The 25,247-nt window shown below is 36.9% G+C and overlaps 1 long non-coding RNA gene across 2 annotated transcripts; it reads left to right on the top strand.

Moving 5' to 3' along the window:
• The first annotated feature begins 80 nt into the window (after nucleotides 1-80).
• Nucleotides 81-25,093, top strand: LOC139182665 (uncharacterized). 2 transcript variants are annotated; one of them, XR_011566173.1, is made up of 4 exons: nucleotides 81-284; nucleotides 20,373-20,466; nucleotides 23,435-23,533; nucleotides 24,878-25,093. It is a non-coding gene; the product is annotated as an uncharacterized lncRNA (long non-coding RNA). The 2 variants fall into 2 exon arrangements; XR_011566172.1 differs by lacking the exon at nucleotides 23,435-23,533 and having other exon boundaries at nucleotides 87-284.
• Nucleotides 25,094-25,247: the final 154 nt, after the last annotated feature.

Genomic DNA, 25,247 nt, shown 5'->3' with positions numbered 1-25,247 from the left:
ATAACTCTGAATAACTGCTAAACCCGCAGGAAGCGCTGGGCGGACCTCCAGTATCCCAGCATTCCTTGCGCTACCCGGTTGCTCTTCTCCCGTATCTCTATGGTAGAGTCAGCATAGAGGCGGCAACGGCGGAGGTCGCTGCGGTGAGGAAGAACGAGGGCTCGAACTTTCTTACTGGCCTGAGAGCTTTAGGGCTCCTGGGGTCACGATGTCAGAGAAAAAACAGCCGGTAGACTTGGGTCTCCTGGAGGAGGACGACGAGTTCGAGGAGTTCCCTGCGGAAGGTAGGCCGCGGCCCTTGGGCCTCGTGGACCGTGACTCAGGCCTCCGAGTGGAGGCGGTGCGAGTAGAAGGGCCCGGCCGGGGGGCGCCGGTGGGAAGTGAGGACCGTGCTGTTGGGACTCGAGGCTCTCTGCTCGCTCGACCCTTCACGGCTGGCTTCGGGGCGGAGTGTCACGGTGGGATTCACCTCAGCAGTGAGGCTGAATGTTCTGTTTCCTCACTGGGAGGAGCCACGGTGGTTCCCCAGCCCAAATCCGGGGTGGTGTGTCCTATTACGCTTCAGCTCGGTTACCCGCCACCTAGTTCGTATCTACGTAATCTCTTTTCCCTTTATTTATTGTTGTCGTTACTGTTGTTATTTGTTTTAGCAGTCTTCCTTTGCCTTGAACCCTTCCAGAGTTAAATTGTTCCTAGTTAGACCAGTGCTGCTTACTTTCAGGATTTCACACATGAAGCCTGTTGAGTAGAATGGGAGGATCAGGTGTCGATGCTTAATACCCGTTATTGCCTTTCTCTTGTTCCTCATTCATTTTTGATCACTTAAAGTTTTAGGATTTATAAAATCCTAAGACGTCTGCATTTTTGTTAGCTTCTTGGTTGCCAAGAGGAACTTTAGTTATCTCATTGTAGGTAATAGCAAATAGGTAACAGTGATTGAGTGGTTGCTTGTCTTGAGTGTTTTGCTTGTATTAACTTGATTCATTTTCACAAGTCTAGTAAGTAGTAACTGGCATTAACATTTTTCAGATAAACAAACAGAAGCTTAGAAAAGTTAAGAAACGTGCCCAGTGTTGCATAACTGGCTCGAAAAAATGGACAGGTGGTTCAGTTGACACTAGCACTCTTTAGCCGTATTGCTTCTGTTTGTTAGATCGTTGTTGCCAGTTAGATTTCCAAAATTAATTGGGTTTTATGGACTAATTGTTATGCATAGGGTAAATTTTGTCTCCTAATGACAGGAGTGGCTTTTCTGAAAGTGGTAGAGAATTGGGGTTGATGTTGAACAAATCTGTTAAACAGTTATTGCGTCACCAAAATCTTCCCAAGTTGTACTACTGTGCATAAAACCACATAGCTGTAGCATTTGTTATTTTAATTTATAGTGTATTCTGTTTAGTGGAAGACGACATTAGAGCACATACTACACAAACTCATAAACTAACTCAAAAGTACATTTATTTTCAGTTCTGGGATTCATTTTGTATTGTGTTTTGTTTTGGTAGTGGATTTATCTGTCCAGACATATTTTCTTGATCTCACTTTCAGGTTGGTTCATAATCCTTAACTGTCAGCTGCCTAGTAGAAAATTGGCTTATTGAGATTAGTATCTGCTTATAACTCAAACTTAATATTTGATATAGTTAGCATTTATTCCAGAGAAGGCAATGGCACCCCGCTCCAGTACTCTTGCCTGGAAAATCCCATGGACAGAGGAGCCTGGTGGGCTGCAGTCCATGGGGTCCCTAAGAGTCGGACACGACTGAGTGACTTCCCTTTCACTTTTCACTTTCATGCATTGGAGAAGGAAATGGCAACCCACTCCAGTGTTCTTGCCTGGAGAATCCCAGGGACGGGGGAGCCTGGCGGGCTGCCGTCTATGGGGTCGCACAGAGTCGGACACGACTGAAGTGACTTAGCAGTAGCAGCAGCATTTATTCATTGTTTATCAGATACAAGATACAATATTAGGCACTTTATCTACATTTTATACTCTAATTTTCACAACTCTAAGGAAACTGAGGCTCAGAGATTGTAAAAGTGTGTCATTAAGTGGTTGTCGGCATCTGAAAGGTCTTTGAGTCCCCAACCCAAGCAAAGTTCAGCCTAAATCCCTAACGTTTAGCAAAGTGCCTGGGACATGGTAGATGGTCAGTAAATGCTTGTTGAATGAATGAACCTATGTTTAGTACTTGAGAATTGACTGCTTAAAAAGTATGGTGGCTCAGATGGTAACGCATCTGCCTACAATGTGGGAGACCTGGGTTTGATGCCTGAGTGGGGAAGATTCCCTGGAGAAGGAAATGGCAAACCACTCTAGTACTCTTGCCTGGAAAATTCCGTGGACAGAGGAGCCTGGTAGGCTACAGTCCATGGGGTTGCAGAGAGTCAGGCACGAGTTCACTTTCACTTTTTCAAAGGTAATTGTGTACCTGATGATACATATGATGTTTCAGCAACTTTGATCAGTTTTTGCAGAATATGTTATTCTTGTACTAAGTTTATGTTGTGAGCATCAATTTATCCAAAATATTGGTAGTTACATATGTTAAAAAAAAATCTTATTAAAGTTAAAAGGAAAAGCAAAGAATTTTTTTCCCTCTAAACAGACTGGTTTTCTCTCTCACAATAGACTGGTTTGTTAGCATTAGTAACTCACCATTTATTGGTCACCTAACAGAAAATTTATCATCTTTAGGTTTGAATATGTAGAACTTAATTCATTCAGGAAACTTTCTGTTGAGATTGAGAAATAACATTTGAAATGCCTTTGCACGTTCAGATTTTTGTTTTTTCTCCAGCTTATATTTCAAACAGGTAGAGTCAGAGATGTACTGTTCAAAGCACTACTTTGAAACTGGCCCGTTTTGAATCTTTCAGTATTTCAGTTTTCAGATCAGCTATTAGCGCCCTGAATTACTTTTCAAGTCTTTTCCCTTCTTTGGAGATTCTTTTCCTTGTGATTGTTTTTATGGTAAATATGCCATTGATAAACTTGCTAGCAGATAATGCTTAAAATTGCCTATAATCATCTGTTTGGTTTATAGGAGGTCTTACTTTCAATAGCCTGTTGGGTTCTATGCTCCAGAAAGTGGATGATGTCCATTATCTAGGGTAGCTTTCAGTTAAGAGCCCATTTCATGAAAGCCATTACTGAAATTGTGTATCTTTGGTTTGACTAAAGGATTGTAGGTCTTTTGAGGGTGTTGTTGCTTCATCTCATTCTGGATAAGAATGTGTTTGGTAGGGTGTCAATTCAATCATAAGGAAAGGGAATTTCTGTTTTAGAAAGGAAACTAAAATAAGGTGTTTTCATGGAGACTTCTTTGTTTCTTCTGAATAGGTGCTCTTCAGGGTGAGGTGTAACATGTGATTTTCTGAAGGTGCGAGGGAACAAATGCTGCTTTTTATAATTTAGAATGAAAATAAAAATAATCAAATGAGATCTAATTAAACTGAAAAGCTTCTGCAGCAAAGGAAACCATAAACTAAACAAAAAGATTACAGATGAGAAAATATCTACAAATGAAGGGACACACAAGGGTTTACTCTCCGGACTATTTTAAACTTTAAAACTGTGGATCTGTATTACATTGTTAGTCCTCACGATTCTAATGGTGGATATGTAATCTGGTCATAAACAGAAACTGTTAAAAATCATGTTTAGAATCTTTGTGAGTTCTGCAGCTTCTTGACTATTTAAACTGCTTGAGTATAGGCTTTATTGGAAGACTTTCCACATTTTGAGAATGATCTTAATAGTTTTGGAGGCTTGGAATGGTTAGAATTTTAGAACTGGAAAGCAACTTAAAGTCAAGAGAAGCTAGCATTTGTCAAGATCTTATAGCTAGGTTAGTAGTAGCAGGGTGGCACCTAAAATCGAACTACTCTAATATATTTGAAATTTTAAACATTGCAAATCAGACATAAAAGCTATTAAAATATTTTCATTAATCTCATTTCTCTAACAGTGAGAAGTGGTGTGAATAAAAATGGGAAGTGCAAGTGGGCCTTTAAGTTCTTTTATTCGCTTCTTCCTGTGCCAGAATTGAGAGGTTCCCCCCCTTTTTTGAGGGAAAAGAATATTTAAAATGAACCTGATTTTGCCTTCAGAAGCAATGATGTTTACAAGAAAATACTGTTACACTTAGTAGTCTGTAACTTTTCTATAAGTCAGTGGAACTGCTGTGCTAACTGAAGCAGACTGTGTGCTAAGTTGATTCAGTAGTGTCTGCCTCTGTGCGACCCTGTGGACTGTAGCCCGCCAGGCTCCTCTGTCCATGGGATTTGCCAGGCAAGAATACTGGAGTGGATTGCCATTTCCGCCTTCAGGGGATCTTCCCAACCCAGGGATTGAACATGTGTCTGATGGTTCCCTAATGCTAGTATTAGCATTGTGGAATAACTGAGGCACTTTGGCCTGTGCCTAACAAAGTAGGATATCTTATAGTGTGGTTCTTAACCAGGGGAGTATTTTTGGATATCACATTCATTTGTCTAGTGAGAAAGTAAAATAACTGTTAGCATATAGTGGATAAAGATCAAGGATTTTAAATACCTGCTATGCATAGACTAGTCCTGCTCAAGGAGGAGTTGTCCTATGAAAAATGTCACTGAGAAATATTTATGTGAACATTGGATACCAACTGAGCTAAATTCTCAACAAGAAGGTTCCTTAAAATCTTAAATGTTGCAAGTAGATACAGCTAATCCCATGCCAGATACTATACTAGTCAGTTTACTTAGAACCAGAAGGGCTTTGGTGTAATGGACACATAAATTAAATCATGTTTAAATTAATTGCATGGTAGTAGCAAGAAACGTAGAATTATGTTAACTAAAATCTTTTAAGAAAAAAGATAAATAATAGTGAGGGACTTCCCTGGTGGTCTAGTGGCTAAGACTGAGCTCCCAGTGCAGGGGGTGCGGGTTCCATCACTGGTCAAGAAACTAGATCCTGCATGCCGCAACCGAGTTCCAGTGCTGCAACTAAAGATCCCGCATGCCACAACCAAGATCCGGCGCAGCCAAATAATAATACTAAAAAGAGCGGGCCATGCCTCAGTCTTATATATATATTTTAAAAATAAATACAATACATGCTAAAGTCCATATGTGATTTCTGTTCATGGTAATCATATGCAAGAAGAAAGTTTTTGAGCCCCAAGATGGAATCTAGGATCAGACTTAGGTTCAGAATCCACCATTCATCAACTTTCAAGGTGTCAACTTGTAGTAGTTACTTAAATTCTTTAAAATATTTTTGCAGCAGAATATATAGGATGATTGTATAAGTAGCTGTTTATTTAAAAGTTAAACCTAAAAAAGGTATAAATTTAAAAGTGAAAGCACTGTTTCTCCTGCTTTCCCCAAAAACAATTCCCATGCTTCAGTATAACCAGTTAAACAATTCTTTTAATGTCCTTCTAGAGTTTATATATGAGATATGTGTGTGTGTTTGTATATTTCCTCACAAAGGACAGTATTTTATATACTGTTTTTCTACTTGCTTTTACGTTTATATCTTGGACATGTGTCACATTAATATAAACATCTATCTCATGCTTTTTAATAGTTGTGTTCTACTAGTCTATTGTATGCACATTAAATAATCTATAAATATTGATATCTAGTGGTTTTAGGTTTTTTTGTTTGCTTGTTTTTATGCTTTGTTTTCTTCTGTTACAGAATATATTGAGGTCAATATTCTTATATTTTTGCTTTTGTTCTTGTAAGATAAATTCTTAGAAGTTGTCAGATCAACTCAAAATTCATTTTTAATTTTGAAATATAATTTTTATTTTAAAAAATTACAAACTTACAGAATAATTGAAAGTATAATACAAACAACTCCCCCCACCCCAGCTACTTGAGAGTAAGTTGCCAACCTGATGTTCATCACCTCTACATATTTTAATGTGTATGTCCTACAAAGACATAACCTCAATACAATATACAAAATTGGAAATTAACACACAGATGTATAACTATCATCTAATCCACAGGTACCTTTCAGATTTCTCCAGTTGTTACAGTAATATTTTGATTAAAATCATGGATTACATTCAGTTGTCTCTTCTGTGTACCTCTTGTCCTCTTCAGTCTACAGCAGGTGTCTCTGTTTGACTTTTATGATTTTGATGCTTTTGAAGATTACAGGCAAGTTATAGTATGTTTCTCAACTTAGGATTGGCTCATATTTCTATATAAGTAGATTGAGGTTCTGTACCTTGGTAGGAGTATCATAGTAGTGATGTTGTGTTTCCACTGCATCCTGTCAGGTGGAACATGATAGTTATTCCAACTAACACGGAATAGTTGGAATAACTATCCAACATGATAGTTATCAGTTGTGTTCTACTAGTTCATTGTATGCACATTAAATATTCTATAAGTATTTATTGATACCTAGGTAGTTTTAGGTTTTTTGTTTGCTTGTTTTTATGCTTTGTTTTTTCTGTTACAGAATATATTGAGATGAATATCCTTATATCTTTGCTTTTGTTCTTATTTGTAAGATAAATTCTTAGGATAGTTGGATAGTTATTCCAACTATCATTCCAACTATTAACAATGGAATAAATTAACACTCATTTATTCCATTGTTGATAATCTCTTTATTAAGTTAGCATCTGTGATTCTTTTCCATTGTTAGATTACACATTTTCCCTTTGTAATTAATAGGTATTTTACCGAGAGGGACTTTGAACCTATGTAAATATAGTTTTCCACTCATTATCAGACTTTGAGTTTATTCGTTTGTATATTTGTATCAGTACAGATTCATGGATTCTCATTCAGTTGGTTATAATTTGTGGCTATTATTTATTTTGATCTTTAGGTTGTCCCAAATTTGAACATCAGAAATCCCAGCAAGCTGTCTTCTGTGACCTTTTGATGTCATCATCATTCTTTGTGCATTTCATAACATTCTGATACAACAAATTATTTCAAGCTAATCTTATCTTTTCCTGTTCCAGTCCTGGAATCAACCATTCCTTTAAGCTGCATTCGTTTTGGTGGAGAATACTTGGATGGCAAGGTCTTAACCTCCAGTTGTGCTAATGACTTTTGAGACACTCTCAATGGAAGGAGCTAGGAAATACACAAGTGTGTGTGTGTGTGTGTGTGTGTATTCTTTTACATCTATTTATGTATGTGCTTATATTAAACCAGAAGTTCAGATAGATATCTCTAGTTTACAGTTCAACACCATAGAGCTCATTCTAGTTTATTCCCTTTCCACATTTGTGACTTTCTTCCCCAATAGTGAGAAACCTGGCTCCTGTTATCATAAATAATTGTCTATTGGGTGATTATCCTTCCTAACCAATGTTTGTTGTCCTCTCCACCCCACAAATCCCCTTGTTATCTCACTTGGGCTTCAACATTGTATGCCAGGCCACTGTCACCTCTCCTTCCTCTAGTCTTAGATGGTTTCTTCACTCTGTCTTGGCTATGACACAGCAACCACACAACACTGCCCCTCCACAGGAATGCACTCCTGGCTCTGCTTGGGCTCTGACACCTTATTCAGAACCAGATACCTTTTGAATTTTGACATAGTCTCAAATTGCCATTTACAAGTGTTTAGGTGCTCAGTCGTTTCCGACTCTTTGCAAACCCCCATGGACTGTAGCCCATCAGGTTCCTCTGTCCATGGGATTCTCCAGGCAAGAAGACTGGAGTGGATTGCCATTTCCTTCTCCAACTATAGTTCACCTTTTCCCTCAGAAGGCTCCCTACACTCCATATTAAACATTTTAGTCTTTACAAACCTGAGGGATGAAAATGGAATTGCATCATTTTGATTTGGATTTATTTCTTTGAGTGACATTAACCATTGCATTTTTTCTTGAATTGTTACCTTCTTAATCCTCAGTTCCTTCGTATAATTTGTGGATAATGATTAGAGACATGTAAGGATTATTTGATTGTGTTAGTCTGTTTGAGCTGCCATAACAAAATACCGTAGATTGAGTGACTTAATAATAATTAATTTTCTTTCAATTTGGATTGTGAGAGGTCCAAGATTAAGTTCAATACCTGTTCAGTACCTGGCGAGGGTTTTCATCCTGGCTTGCAGATTGTTGCCTTCCTACCATATGCTTACAGGATAGAGAGAGAGCTCTCTGGATTCTCTTCTAGTAACACTAATTTCATTATGAGGACTCTACTTTCATGATTTCATACTACCCTCATTACCTTCTAAAGTCCCCATCTCCAAATACCATCACAATGAGAGTGATTAGGGCTTCAACTTATAAATTTCAGGGTTTGACACAAGCATTCAGTCCATAAGAATGATATATTTTATGTACAGCATAGAATTTGGCACATAGTTGGTATTCAGTGAACATTAGTCCCCCCCTTTTTTTCTCCCTCCTAATCTTAAGGATTTGGATTTTTGCATGTTTGGTATTTATTTAATTTGAACCATTTTTGATAAATATTTTGTAATTTTAGATGTATCCAAAATTAAGCTTGTTGAGTTTGTGGGTTATTTGATTATTTTTTAGTATTAAAAACTTACAAATTAAAAAACATTGTCAAAAGTTTTTCCAAAAGTACTTTAAAAAATAGTTGGTTATTTACATAAAATATGAAGATATATACTGGCATACATTGTTTTAAGAATGTGTACAGGAGATATAAAGAAATACAGTGGAATGAAAAAACCCCAAATCAAGATACTGGTGCTTGCCAGAGCTTTGTGAGAGGTGTGACTCAGGATATTAAACAGTAAAACTACTTGGAAAAACTATTTGCTTATTTATTTAACTTAGTGGAATGAAGAAGTATTAAGCAGTTGTGATTTAAATAGTGTTCAGCGTTAAGTAGTAATGTTTTTAAGCATAATCCATTGAAAGATGTGATGAACAGTGAAAATGAGGGAAAAATAGAAGTTTCAAAAACTATACTTATACTCTTCTGTAGTATTAAAAATTCACCAAATACTTTTTTTTTTCCAATTTTCTGTTCTATTATTGATGTAATGCTTGGTAGAAATAGTATTATCTTTATTCTGGACCCATTTTCTCTCTTTTACCTCAATCACCCCTTAAGTTTCCTTGCAGTGGTTAGCATGTAATAAATAACTTACTAATTGGATATATGTTTGTAGAGTGTTTCCTATAAATCTGGCACTGAAAGATGCAGAATGAGAATGATTCTAGCTGCCATTTATCAGTACAAAGTGCTTTAAATAGTCTTGTGTAATCCTCATAGCAGCCTAATGACAGTTTTATAATTGGGGTTCAGCAAAATAACTTAACCAAGGACAAAGTTAACTAGAAGCTGCATTGAGTCAAATTTGACTCTTCAGGTAGATATTTGCCTTTGAATTTAGTGATATAAATGTCAGTGGAGATATGGATCAGTAAGTTTTCATGCCAGGCTTGCGCTTTTTAGTATTTTGCAGGTGCTTATCCTATGGGGAGGGCTCCAAGCCTTTCTCTCCCTACCTCCAATTAAACCAGAACACCTTTGCTTTTGACTGTGTTTATCTGTTGGGTTTCTGGGTAAGATTTTGCTTGGTTTCCTACCAGTGGAAGGAGAATTACTGGTGGTGTGGGATTAAGCCGTTGATAGTAAAGTGCAGCAGCAGTTTAAAAGAAGGGAAATTATTTCCAGTTGTGTACCATGTGAGGCAGTAACATTTGAACAGAGCTTTCAAAATGTAGAAATGTAGGAAAGGGATTTCCAGAAAAAAAGAGGAGTACATTCTTGGAGGTATAAAATCAGTGTGTACGTGTGTTTCATTTGACTGTGAAATAGTTGCACACGCAGGTAGTTTGGGGCCTAATCATGGAAAGCTTTAAGCCACATGACCAGTTTGGACCTGATCCTTAGGTAGATGAGAAGGGGGGGATTGTTTGTTTGATATGTGTAAGTTTCCTTAGGCAATAGGCAGTTTAGGAAAAATTAACCCAGCAGAATTAATTTGAAAGGATAGAAAGAAAGAGTCAGGGAAGCTAATTAGCAAATTGTTCAAATAGCTTAGTTAGGACTAAGGGCCTGTAGTAGGTTGTTATTAGGAAAGAATGATTCAGAAATAGCAAGGAAGCTTTGGCAACTAGTTTGATACAGAGTGTGGGAATAGGAAAAATCAGGGATTGTGATTTTGCACTTCCATGACTAGTGGAAAGACCGATGGTGGAAAAGATAAGAATAGTTAATGGCTTTGGGGAATTTTATAGAATTCAAGAGAACTAAAGCACTAATCAACAAAGAGGATCAAAGTCAGTGTGTTTGTAGTGGAATCTGATACACACACACACACACACACACAACATATATTGTTGTTGTTCAGTTGCTAAGTTATGTCGGACTCTTTGTGATCTCATGAACTGCAGCACACCAGGCTTCCCCGTCCCAGTGTTTGCTCAAACTCACATCCATTGAGTTGGTGATGCCATCCAACCTTCTCATCCTCTGTTGCCCACTTCTCTTCCTGCCCTCAATCTTGCCCAGCATCAGGGTCTTTTTCCAGTGAGTTGGCTCTTCGCATCAGGTGGCCAAAGTATTGGAACTTCAGCAACAGTCCTTCCAATGAATGTTCAGGGTTGATTTCTTTTAGGATTGACTGACTTGAACTCCTTGCTCTGAGGGACCCTCAAGAGTCTTCTGGAGCTCCATAATTCAAAAGCATCAGTTCTTTGGTACTTAGCCTTCTTTATGGTCTAATTTACACATCCGTACATGACTACTGGAAAAACCATAGCTTTGACTGTATGTACCATTCTTGGCAAAGTGATGTCTCTGCTTTTTAATATACTGTCTAGGTTTGTTATAGCTTTTCTTCCAAGGAGCAAGTGTCTTTTAATTTCATGACTGCAGTCACAGTCCACAATCATTTTGGAGCCCAAGAAAATAGTCTGTCACTGTTTCCATTTTTTCCCCATGTATTTGCCATGAAGTGATGGGACTAGATGCCATGATCTTAGTTTTTTGAATGTTGAGTTTTAAGCCAGGTATGTTTAATTATTGATGAAAGGAATTATGTTTGAACTTCCTTTTTAAAAAAATGTAAGAAAAATTACAAAGAAAGGCAATGCCAAAGAATGCTCAAACTACCAGACAATTGCACTCATCTTACATGCTAGTAAACTAATGCTCAAAATTCTCCAAGCCAGGCTTCAGCAATATGTGAACCGTGAACTTCCTGATGTTCAAGCTGGTTTTAGAAAAGGCAGAGGAACCAGAGATCAAATTGCAAACATCCGCTGGATCATAGAAAAAGCAAGAGAGTTCCAGAAAAGCATCTATTTCTGCTTTATTGACTATGCCAAAGCCTTTGACTGTGTGGATCACAAGAAACTGTGGAAAATTCTGAAAGAGATGGGAATACCAGACCACCTGATCTGCCTCTTGAGAAATTTGTATGCAGGTCAGGAAGCAACAGTTAGAACTGGACATGGAACAACAGACTGGTTCCAAATAGGAAAAGGAGTTCGTCAAGGCTGTATATTGTCACCCTGTTTATTTAACTTATATGCAGAGTACATCATGAGAAACGCTGGACTGGAAGAAACACAAACTGGAATCGAGATTGCTGGGAGAAATATTGATAACCTCAGATATGCAGATGACACCACCCTTATGGCAGAAAGTGAAGAGGAACTCAAAAGCCTCTTGATGAAAGTGAAAGACAAGAGTGAAAAAGTTGGCTTAAAGCTCAACATTCAGAAAACGAAGATCATGGCGTCTAGTCCCACCACTTCATGGGAAATAGATGGAGAAACAGTGGAAACAGTGTCAGACTTTATTTTTCTGGGCTCCAAAATCACTGCAGATGGTGACTGCAGCCATGAAATTAAAAGACGCTTACTCCTTGGAAGAAAAGTTATGACCAACCTAGATAGCATATTCAAAAGCAGAGACATTATTTTGCCAACAAAGGTTCATCTAGTCAAGGCTATGGTTTTTCCTGTGGTCATGTATGGATGTGAGAGTTGGACTGTGAAGAAGGCTGAGCGCCGAAGAATTGATGCTTTTGAAGTGTGGTGTTGGAGAAGACTCTTGAGAGTCCCTTGGACTGCAAGGAGATGAGCCCTGGGATTTCTTTGGAAGGAATGATGCTAAAGCTGAAACTCCAGTACTTTGGCCACCTCATGCCAAGAGTTGACTCATTGGAAAAGACCCTGATGCTGGGAGGGATTGGGGGCAGGAGGAGAAGGGGACAACAGAGGATGAGATGGCTGGATGGCATCATTGACTTGATGGACATGAGTCTGAGTGAACTCCGGGAGTTGGTGATGGACAGGGAGGCCTGGCATGCTGCAATTCATGGGGTCGCAAAGAGTCGGACACGACTGAGTGACTGATCTGATCTGATGTAAGTTATCTTGGGCCTCTGTTTCAGATTCTGAACCACAAACAACTGAAAACTCACCAGTAGTCTGGTAGCAACATCGTTTAAGACTTTGTTGTTTGCTCTGAAGTTCTCCACTGACATTTTTGATCCTTGTTGGAGAAAATTTAGGTATAGTACAATGGTGCTATGCTGGCGGTGATTTCCTAGCTACTGGGTATGGAGATGTTTTTGTACCATGATAACCTACAGAAATGAAATTTTATAAAAAAAAGTGTGATATGTTTTATGCAACTTAAGCAGGAACATGTATAAATTTATCTCAGAATGACCAAATGTAGTGTGGCTTTATTATCGTATTTATGACTGTAATGATGCTATTTGCAACTATTGCTGTCTCACCTATGGTGATGAATGTACAATTTAAAACTTTTTTGAACTTTCCTTTGTTTCTTTTATATTTTTCTTCTTGTAATGTTCTGTATATACATGCACATTTTTTATTTGAAGGAACTTTGTTGGAGATTAGTTAGTTTATATTCAGAGTAGTTTTACTGTTAAGGAATGAATGAGAGTTTGATGCTCCTGAAAATCGCTGTAAAATAGAACATTTGCAACCCTATTTGGTATAAATAGAATTTCCTCTTTACTTTTCTCCCAAGTGATATACTTCATACTTTCAAGAAATTTCCGAATGTATGTTGGAGAGTGGGGAGAGTAAATACTTTTAAAAACATTGAGAGAAAAACTTTTTCATACTTAAATGTCAAGGTAATACTTAGATGAAGTATTGGGATCTTTGATAACTCTGATTTTTGAAATTTAAAGCTAGTCAAAGATATAATTCTCACTGGCAACTGTGAACAAAGCCAAATTTGGGGCAAAGTCTCAAATAATTAAGGATTGCTAGAAACTTATGTATTAGGCATCTGTTATTGGTTATTTCCAATTCTGACTTCTTAAAATATGGTAATTTTTTTTACCAGTACACATCTGGAGGTCTGCACACTGAAGTAAACACAGCTGTGGTTATTTAAATGATTAATCACAACCTTGGCAGTGCATTTAGTGTTGAAGATACAGTGTGTACTTTATAGTCATCTGTGTATTGAAGGAGGGCATTAGACATAAATCAGATACCCTTGTTTGATTTTTATTATTTTGCCCTTTTTTAAAAAAAAAGTATTTGTGAGTTTAATGCTTTAAAAGTAATTAAGATTGCGTGGTTATCAATGCAGTGTTATAATGGAAAAGTAAACACAGTTCAGAGATTTTTTGCAAGAGAAGTCTGCCAAATTCAGAGATTAATCAATCACGTTTTCATGTTGCATACTCATTTAGTTGCATTTACATATATTGTAGTTTATATATATTGTGACATGTATTGTATGGAGGACTTAAAAGAGTTGGAAATAAATTTGGGGATATTATACCCTATTTAAACTTTTTATGTAATATAGTTCATTCAGTACATTCCTAGATAATAAAGAAAATCTTTATTTACAGTTTTTGTTTAAAATAGTTTATAGATTCTGGTTTGTTTTTGTATGCTCCCTAGTGTCAGACATAATTATAAAGTACTATATAATAATACCTAAGAAATATAGAGCTATTGTCATGAGTCTTTGTGTGTGTGTGTTCTACCTAAAATCTTGATCGCAATACTGTTTTTTCTCCATTTGTGAGCCAGTTTCTTTTTCTTGGGACTTTATTTCTACTTTCTTTTCCTTTTCTTGCCAATAAGTTAAATGAAAGAGTTGTTAACAGAGAAAGAGATGTGTGACTCTTATGCTAAATAATCATCAGAATTCAACTTGATAAAGTGAAAATTGTGCTAGTCTTAAAATTTTTAAAAAGACACTGTTCAGGGACTTCCCTGGCAGTCCAGTATTTTAGACTCCACACTTCCACTGCAGAGAGTGTTGATTTGATCCCTGGTCAGGAAACAGATTCCTGCATGCTGCAGTGACGCCCTCCCCCCAAAAAAGATAGTGTTCAAACTAATATTTCCCATATTATTAGTATGTGAAAGAGTTAAGAATTGGACCTCCTACAAAATAAGTTATTGAATCTTTTATGTTTCTTATTCTAGATTGCTTCTTATCTGAAGCAATAAAGTACAAATTAACAGTTTTTTTTAATCTCTTAAGGTTAAAAGAATTAAAGCCATCTTGAAGATAATTTAGTGACACAAGTAATAACAATATTAAAATCAGTGTTTTATTTTTTATTTATTTTTTTGGCCACACCTCACAGCTTGTGGAATCCTAGTTCCCCAACCAGGGATTGAACCCAGCCTTTGGCAATGAAAGCATGGAGTCCTAACCACTGGACTTTCAGGGAATTCCCTGAAATCAGCACTTTAAATCAAATCATAATTAGATTAAAAGTTCCTGTGGGCCCTGTATTTTAATTGTTCTCGAAAGGGTAAACTTACAAGATTAAGAGAGAAATGTGAAATAAATGTTCTTGTTATATTTCTGACCTGAATCTTTTGATATATAATCATTTTCTTAAAATTTTAGGAAACTGGTTAGTTAGAAGTGGTTCAGGCAGATGTGAGGTTTGGTGTCTTAGAACCTTAAAGATCAGTTGTGACTTGAGCCTATGTCATCTCTTTTACTCAAGATCATGTATTATATTCTAATTAATGTATTTATGTATCAAATTAATCAAATCATAATATACTCAACTTATTTTTTGGAACATTAAACTCTATTAGATATCTTTATAAAGATTCTTTAAAATATTAGTAAAATAGATGCTTCTTTTAACAATTCCTATTTCTAGGCTTAACTCAAATATGTTTAAAATCTGGAATTTGAGGTCATGAAATAATGTTAGAAAAAAAGTTAGTAAATATTTTCTGGTAAAATAGTCTCTTTCTCTCTCTCTCTTTGTTTTTTTTTTTTTTGGTAGTAGTAATGGTGGTGGTTTCCAAAGAGCGGTATGCTATATAGTGATCTCTAAGGCTTTCTCTGTTTCCAAAATTCTGCAATTTTAAATAATCTTCAGTCATTTTATAAAAATTTGAGGTATAAAGCCAAATTTTGCTACATTGATTTAATAAAATGATTTTGTATGGATTTTTTATACTGGAAGGTGTTAGTGAAATTAAATCAAGAAACAAAAAATCCTAAGCTGTCTATTAGTACTATTAGATAGCTCAGAGCTATAGGTTATAGGAAGACTGGAGGGGATGAGGATGAATAACATTTTATAGTTGTTATTCACTTGCTATAAAAGGGATTTTGGTGTTTTTTAGTTGCCAAGTCATGTATGACTCTTCATGACCCCATGGACTGCAGCATGCCAGGCTTCCCTGTCCATCACCAACTCCTGGAGGTGGCTCAACCTGATGTCCATCGAGTCAGTGATTCCATCCAGCCATCTCATCCTCTGTAGTCCCCTTCTCCTCCTGCCTTTAATCTTTCCCATCATCAGGGTCTTTTCCAGTGAGTCAGTTCTTCACATCAGGTGGCCAAATTATTGGAGCTTCAGCATCAGTCCTTCCAATGAATATTCAGGGTTGATTTCTTTAGGAATGACTGGTTTGAACTCCTTGCAGTCCAAGGGACTCTCAAGAGTCTTCTCCAGCACCACAGTTCAAAAGCATCAATACTTCGGCGGTCTGCCTTCTTTATGGTCCAGATCTCATATCCATACATGACTCCTGGAAAGACCAAAGCCTTGACTAGATGGACCTTTGTTGGCAAAGTGATGTCTTTGCTTTTTAACACACTTGTCTAGGTTTGTCATAAAAGAGATAATGGATTGCATTTTTCCATTATAGGTTCAACATTCAAGAATTTGAATTTCTGTGATTTGAAGTCCCTTATTGAATTTTAATTAAAAGATAAAATCATGAGGTTGACTTTTGGTGATTTAGTTTTAGAGAAATATATCTACTCTGAGCTCCTTTTTAATTTAAAATTTGATTCAGGCTGCAACCCATACTATCTTAATGTTCCTGTTGTATACGTAATGCTGCAATTTCTTTATTTTTTGCCTTAAAACAGCTCCCTTCTTTCTGAGATTTCTTTGCTCTTAGAAGAATAAAAAGAAAATTTGTATATAAGAATTTAGGGAGTAAACAGTTTATTGATTGCAATGACAATATGAGAATAACAGTACTCTTTTATCCCTGTACCTAACGATTAACTCTTGACTTAACTAAGTCAGTTTGCTTGTTCATGAATGTTAAGAAATGTTATTTTTTCATCTTTAACCTTGGAAATAGATATCCTTTTCTTTTTTGGCCAAACTGTGTGGCCCCAGGACTTCATTCTCTGACGAAGGATGGAATCTGTGCCCTCTACAGTGGAAGCACAGGGTCGTAACCACTGGACCTCCCAGGAAGTCCCTCAATACACTATTTTTTTTCAAATTTGGTTGCGTTAGCTTTCTGAGCGCTCTTCCCATAGACTGAAGGAAATCCTAAATGTGATTTTCTTTTCTCTAACTTCTTAATCTGTACTCACTATAAACTATAGGTGGATTCATAAACAGAATAAAAAATTTTAATTTGAAAGGTACTTCTGTAAGAAAGGAGAACATGTAAGGGTATCTCTAGCCCAGTCAACTTAATTTTGAGATGTAGTTAATATTTAGTACTGTTAAATATTACTGTTGTTAAGGACCTCAGAGAATAGTAATAGGATTTGAATTTAGATCATTAAAAATATTTCCTCTTTGAGAATAATAATATTTCTGGAATATGCAAAAATATTTATGCAGATAAAAATCAGTATTTTCCATTATTGAAAGTTTACTAATGAATGCCTTATTCACTACCCTATATAGGTGATTAAAACACAAGTGAGCACACACATTGCCATTGCCAATACATTTGCCTAAACTTCCTAGGAACCTGAAATAAAATGCTTGAGAGAAACTTCCATCTTTTTAGGCACTGATATCGTAAAGAAATTTCCCATATGATCTCTCTTCAGGGAGCACTGAAAGAGATGATCATGTATTCTTACAGTAAATACAGTTGAGAATTTTACATGACTCATTCACAACACATGATATTATTACCTCTTCTGTCTTGAAATTTATACTCTTGATTCCACTGGAACCACCCACTGCCCTTAGATTGACCACTCAGAGGAAGAGAATTTGAGAAACGTAGTTCCATTTATCCAACATTTTTTTGAGTGCCTACTCTGAGCTTTCTTGGTGGCTCAGATGATAAAGAATCTGTCTGCAATGCAGGAAACTTGGGTTCAATCCCTGGGTCAGGAAGGTCCCCTGGAGAAGGGATTGGCAACCCACTCTAGTATTCTTGCCTGCAGAATCCCATCAACAGAGCAGCCTGGTGGGCTAGAGTCCATGCGGTAGCAAAGAGTCCGACGTGACTGAGCAGCTAACACACTATGTGCCCAGTACTCAACTCTAGATATTAGAGTTCCAAATTTAATAAAATATGCTTCCTACCTGAATGTTTGAATATTTGCTTATGTAAATAGTGGTAGTCATTTTGGGCATCAGTGGAAGGTAAGTATAGAGTAAGGAGGACAGAAAAAGACCACTAATAATTCATGATAGTAGTTACTTATTAGAAACATAGCTAAGAACATTTTAATTTTAAAAAAAAACCAATAAGAAAAGGAATGAGTTAGGCTTTTCTTATAAAGCACATACAGATTTTAAGCTATTCAGCAATGGTTCATATTGGTATTATATTTATCATATTATGTACCTAACAAAAAATTTTAAATGCCATTTGTCAACATACAGAAGAAAATACTTCCATTTACCTGGTTTTCCAAACCAGAAACTTGGGAGGCATCTTAGTTATCCTTTCTCCTTCAACTCTCACAATTATTCATTAAGTCCTTTTCATTTCAACTCAAAAATCTACTTACTCTCCCCCTCCCTATTATTGCTGCCATTTTGTTAAATTAAAAGAGATTATTTCCTTCATGAACTATTGAAGTGTTATTAAGTCGTGTCGGACTCTCTGTGGCCCCATGGACTGTAGCCCACCGGGCTCCTCTGTCCCTGGGATTCTCCAGGCAAGAATACTGGAGTTCATTGCCCTTTCCTTCTCCAGGAGATCTTCCTAACCAGAGATTGAACCCAGGTCTCCCACATGCAGGCAGATTCTTTACCATCTGAGTCACCAGGGAAGCCCTAGTAGGACACATTTAAGAGTGAGTGTGACACATGCTTACTGTTTTTGGAGGGGATGGGATCAAACAAAAATCTGCAAGATCGATTTAGTTCTTTTGAATCTTTCACAACATAAGCATATGCACAACAGGTATCATGTAGCTAAGAGTATAGAGATAAATAAAAATTTTTACTCTTAAGGAGCTCAGATGCTCGGAATGGATATAGACATATAAACTGAGAATTAGGATTGTACAGTGTGTAGGTGTTGTGATAGAGATATACATGAAAGAGGGGACCTTAACTGAAGGAAGAGAGGGAATTAGGAAGGCTTCCAGAGGTGATATCCAGACTGGTTTTTTAAAAGCTGTTTTTCTCAGATTTTGAAACTTTGAACCCTGTAGAAGTTTTTGAGGGCACAAAAAGGGGTTGTATAATGGGTGAAGGGATCAAAAGGTACACATTTGCAGTTATTTAAGTCATGAGAATGTCATGTATAGCATGGTGACTGTAGTTACTAATACTCTGTGGCATGTTTGAAAGTTGCTAGGAGAGTAGATCTTAAAAGTCCTCATCACAAGGAAAAAAATGTGTATGCTGGTTATGGATTTTAATTCAACTCATTGTGGTGATCATTTCTCAGTGTATACAAATGTCAAATAATGTATGCTAACACCTACTGTTATATGTCGATTATACCTCAAAAAAAGGTCAGTGAACACCCACATTTCATTAGTTAGCATTTTCTCATATTTACTTTGTTTCTATCAAAGTATGATGTAATATATATATTTGTGTGTGTGTATTGGAGAAGGCAATGGCACTTGCCCACTCCAGTACTCTTGCCTGGCAAATCCCATGGATGGAGGAGCCTGGTGGGCTGCAGTCCATGGGGTCGCTAAGAGTTGGACATGACTGAGCGACTTCCTTTCACTTTTCACTTTCCTGCATTGGAGAAGGAAATGGCACCCCACTCCAGTGTTCTTGCCTGGAGAATCCCAGGGATGGGGGAGCCTTGTGGGCTTCTGTCTATGGGGTCGCACAGAGTCGGACACGACTGAAGCGACTTAGCAGCAGCAGTGTGTGTGTGTATATATATATTTGAGAAGCATTTGCAAGTAAACACAACAAAATGACACTTGGTTCTTAAATATTTCAGCATGCATATCTTAATAAGGACATTCTCTAAGACAATTTTACAACCGTATTTAAGAAAATATTCTGCTTTTTACTATTTGTGTATGAGTTATCTTTTTATTTATTTTTGGCTTTGCTAGTTCTTCTATATTGCATGCCCTTTTCTCTAGCTATGGTGAACAGGCTCCTCATAGCAGTGGATTGTCTTCTGTGGAACATGCTAGGGTGTGCAGGCTTCAGTAGATGCACTTCCTGGGCTCCAGAACATGGGCTCAATAGTTTGGGCACACTGGTTTAGCTGCTCTGTGGTATATGGGATCTTCCCAGACCAGGGATTAAACTCATGTCTCCTTCATGGGCACTGGCTCACCACTGAGCCACCAGGGAAGCCCTGAGTTATCTTTCTTTTTTTTTTTTTAGCAGTTTTGAATTCCAGGCTGATCTCTTCCTGCTGCTCAACTTACTTTAGTGTTACTGGTGCTGTGTTTTGAACGACTGTGTAATAGACCTTATAAAAATAAGCCCAAGGAAAAATCAACAGTAAAATATCCTCCTGAAGTTATAATAAATTTTCATGGCAAATAGAATTTTTTGTATTAACTACTATTTTAGATTATCTGCAAATTCAAAAATTGAGAAGACAAGATAGCATCAATTGAGATGTAAAGAGGAAGATTTCTATATCTCATAAATATGGTTTTAGATGTTTTGAATTGAGAGATTCTTAAGTAGCAAGCTTTCTGAAGCTTTTCTCTTTATGGAAATAATGTATGAGAAATGCTTAGCATCTGTTTCTGTTTTTTAGACTGGGCTGGTTTAGATGAAGATGAAGATGCACATGTCTGGGAGGATAATTGGGATGATGACAACGTAGAGGATGACTTCTCCAATCAGTTAAGGTAAGTTTAACTCAAAATTTATATAGCTTAGTATTCTAAGTATGGAATTTGTAAAATATATGAAATTGACCTTTGAAATATTTCTGAATTATGAAAAGTAAGATACATTGCCTTCATCTCTTATGTTTCTAAACATGAACTCTTTGGGTAATTGCATAGAACTTTTGTTCTTTCTGGTTTCTTTATAAAAGTAGTTAAATAGAAGCATATTTGTCTTTTTTATCCTTGTGGGTTTAATTCTGTCACTTTTAATTTTCTACCAATATTGAACAAATCAGCAGAAATTAGAATCTTGAAGTACTCAGACCCAATGTATTAGTGATTCTCAAACAGGGATGGAGATTGACGTGTTGGGAATGTACTTTTTCATATTCATGTGCAGTTCAGTTCAGTCAGTCGTGTCCGACTCTTTGCGACCCCATGAATTGCAGCACTCCAGGCCTCCCTGTCCATCACCAACTGCCGGAGTTCACTCAGACTCATGTTCATCGAGTCAGTAATGCCATCCAGCCATCTCATCCTCTCTCGTCCTGTTCTCCTCCCGCCCTCAATCTTTCCCAGCATCAGGGTCTTTACAAATGATTCAGCTCTTCTCATCAGGTAGCCAAAGTATTGAAGTTTCAGCTTCAACATCAGTCCTTCCAGTGAACACCCAGAACTGATCTCCTTTAGGATGGACTGGTTGGATCTCCTTGCAGTCCAGGGGACTCTCAAGAGTCTTCTCCAACACCACAATTCAAAAGCATCAATTCTTCTGCACTCAGCCTTCTTTATAGTCCAACTCTCACATCCATACATGACCACAGGAAAAACCATAGCCTTGACTAGACGGACCTTTGTTAGCAAAGTAATGTCTCTGCTTTTTAATATGCTGTGTAGGTTGGTCATAACTTTCCTTCCAAGGAACAAGCGTCTTTTAATTTCATGGCTGCAATCACCATCTGCAGTGATTTTGGATCCCCAAAAAAATAAAGTCAGCCACTGTTGCCCCATGTATTTGCCATGAAGTGATGGGACCAGATGCCATGATCTTAGTTTTCTGAATGTTGAGCTTTAAGCCAACTTTTTCACTCTCTTTCACTTTCATCAAGAGGCTCTTTAGTTCTTCTTTACTTTCTGCCATAAGGGTAGTGTCATCTGCATATCTGAGGTTATTGATATTTCTCCCGGCAATCTTGATTCCAGCTTGTGCTTCTTCCAGCCCAGCGTTTCTCATGCTGTACTCTGCATATAAGTAAAATAAGCAGGGTGACAATATACAGCCTTGACGTACTCCTTTTCCTATTTGGAACCAGTCTGTTGTTCCATGTCCAGTTCTAACTGTTGCTTCCTGACTTGCATACAGATTTCTCAAGAGGCAGGTCAGGTGGTCTGGTATTCCCATCTCTCTCAGAATTTTCCATAGTTTATTGTGATCCACACAGTCAAAGGCTTTGGCATAGTCAGTAAAGCAGAAATAGATGTTTTTCTGGAACTCTCTTGCTTATTTGATGATCCAGCAGATGTTGGCAATTTGATCTCTGGTTTTTCTGCCTTTTCTAAAACCTACTTGAATGTCTGGAAGTTCAGGGTTCACGTATTGCTGAAACCTGGCTTAGAGAATTTTGAACATTACTTTACAATTGTGTGGTAGTTTGAGCATTCTTTGGCATTGCCTTTCTTTGGGATTGGAATGAAAACTGACCTTTTCCAGTCCTGTGGCCACTGCTGAGTTTTCCAAATTTGCTGGCATATTGAGTGCAGCACTTTCACAGCATCATCTTTAAGGATTTGAAGTAGCTCAACTGGAATTCCATCACCATCACTAGCTTTGTTCGTAGTGATGCTTCCTAAGGCCCACTTGACTTCACATTCCAGGATGTCTGGCTCTAGGTCAGTGATCACACCATTGTGATTATCTGGGTCGTGAAGCTCTTTTTTGTATAGTTCTTCTGTGTAGTCTTGTCACCTCTTAATATCTTCTGCTTCTGTCAGGTCCATGCCATTTCTGTCTTTTATTGAGCCCATCTTTGTTTGAAATGTTCCCTTGGTATCTCTAATTGTCTTGAAGAGATCTCTAGTCCTTCCCATTCCATTGTTTTCCTCTGTTTCTTTGCACTGATCACTGAGGAAGTCTTTCTTATCTCTCCTTGCTGTTCTTTGGAACTCTACATTCAAATGGGTATATCTTCCTTTTTCTCCTTTGCTTTTCACTTCTCTTCTTTTCACAGCTATTTGTAAGGCCTCCTCAGACAGCCATTTTACTTTTTTGCTTTTTTACATTTTTACTTTTTCTGGGGGATGGTCTTGATCCCTGTCTCCTGTACAATGTCATGAACCTCCGTCTGTAGTTCATCAGGCACTCTGTCTGTCAGATCTAGTCCCTTAAATCTATTTCTCACTTCCACTGTATAGTCATAAGGGATTTGATTTAGGTCATACCTGAATGGTCTAGTGGTTTTCTCCACTTTCTTCAGTTTCAGTCTGAATTTGGCAATAAGGAGTTCATGATCTGAGCCACAGACAGTTCCCTGTCTTGTTTTTGCTGACTATATAGAGCTTCTCCATCTTTGGCTGCAAAGAATATAGTCAGTCTGATTTCGATGTTGGCCATCTGGTGATGTCCATGTGTAGAGAGTTTATAAATATAATTGGTCTCTACCTCCTGTCATGAGGGAAAAGACACACACAAAGCTGAGTGAATTTGGTGACTTACTACCTAAATCTTAGATTGAATCTTGGGTGTTTTTTTTGTTGTTGTTGTCGTTGTAAAATAAGGGAGAATGAATAATCTACATTGATTTTGTTTAAAGGCAGCAGAAGCTATTGTTTAAGATATTACATTCATTTTAAATAGGAAACATGTGAAGGACAGGCATTACAATCTTCAATTTCCTGGGGTGGGAGAAAACTGAAACATTTTAGTTAAATTTAGCAAAGGAAGGGATAGAATCAGAAACTTGTGCTGATCTCTTGACTCCTAATCCAGTGTTTCAGCACCAGCCCATACCATCCTCTATACCTGAGCAGAAGACAAAGATGATTCATATGAATAAGCTCTAGCTTTAATATTATTCATGGACTTTAGGTCAGTATTTATATTATAAATACCTAAAAATTTTAAGGAAATGAGTTTGGGGAAATGAATAATATATATCATTCCTACCATGTATTTTTTTTCCTAACGTGTAATTTTTGCATTGCATTTACATTAGATTGTGTGATAGTGTCTAAGCTAAATTACGCTTGAGAACTAATGTCTTTTTATCTTAGATATAGTGATATAGTTGTGCACATTAATCATACTTAACATTTGTACAGTGTTTTATAAATTGGCCCTCATGTAATTTTGTTGTGAACTTTTATAAAATCTAAATTGTGGCAGATCAGTTCCTGGTGATACTTGGAATGGTAGTTTAAATAAATAACTGAAACTGATTATACGACTAAAAACCTTTTTTTGCAAATGTTTATACAGTGCAAATCAGCAGGACTGAAATTTCAGGTTGAAAAAATTACTTAAAATTGTAAAAAGTATGTTTTAACAGTGTTTGTGCCAGTACACGTTTTTGAAATTTTTATCCATATTTAAAGTTAGGAAAGGGAAAGGAGATGGTGGGACGAATGGAGTGAGTAGCATGGAAGCATATACCATAGGTAAAATAGATAGCCAGTGGGAAAATCCTGTATGACTTGGGCAGCGCAAACCAGGCTCTGTGACATCCTAGAGGGGTGGGAGATGGGAGGGAGGTTCAAGAGGAAGGGGACATATATATACCTGTGGCCGATTTATATTGATGTATGGCAGGAACTAACACAATATTGTAAAGCAGTTATCCTTCAGTTAATAATAAGTTAAAAAAGAAGTCTTATTTAATACTTTATATTACTGTATTTATTTTGCCTACGTATAGTTAACAGAATAATTCTCACACACCTTTAAATTTGATTAATAACTTTTGGTTACGGTGATACGTATGTCAGTATGAAAAGTAATCTCTTTGTTCTTTATGGATAAATAACAGTATGATTATAAAAATCCCTGAAAGTTTGGTAGCAGTGTCTAGTGTTCTTAGCCATATGGTTAATGATACTTAAAATTTATGCTTAAATATTTATTATGAATAGAATAATTATACAGTATTTGGAGAATATCACTAATTCCCTCACATTTCTTCCATAAATACATTTATCAGAGAAATAAGGAATATAAAACACAGGTTTATTAATGGGAAAGCAGTTTTATTGTCATTATGTTGATACACATCCAGTTTCCTTCTTAGGGACTAAAGTAAAACTATTTGGTAGTATTTTAAATTGATGTTCAGGCTGTTAGCTCATTTATTTATTAATTGTGTAATTTTAAAAAATTATCTTTTTTCTTTATCATAAAGAATGCCTAGTGATGATGTTCTTTTGTCTGTCTTTATAGAGCTGAACTAGAGAAACATGGGTATAAGATGGAGACTTCATAGCATCCAGAAGAAGTGTTGAAGCAACCTACACCTGAACTGTTTACTAAATTCTAGAACAGAGAACCCAGGCTGGGATACCTACAAATGTTTATTTCATTACCTGCTTTGATTTATCTTTGTTTTTGTAATGCAAAAAAATAAATGTTTTGATCTAATTTTGGTTTGGTTCAGAAGTCTTCATCTTTTGACTGTAATCATTAATTTTCTGATTGTGCTTTTTTCAGAACTTTATTATAGACAGCAAAATTTTCTTGTAATGAATTTTTTTTTAATGAATTCTTTTTTTTAATGTTAACTGAGGCTCTAAGAGGTTAAGTGATTTTGAGG

Source organism: Bos indicus, chromosome 4, assembly GCF_029378745.1.
Source record: "Bos indicus isolate NIAB-ARS_2022 breed Sahiwal x Tharparkar chromosome 4, NIAB-ARS_B.indTharparkar_mat_pri_1.0, whole genome shotgun sequence".
Lineage (NCBI taxonomy): Eukaryota > Metazoa > Chordata > Mammalia > Artiodactyla > Bovidae > Bos > Bos indicus.
This window is presented reverse-complemented; position numbering and strand designations above follow the sequence as displayed.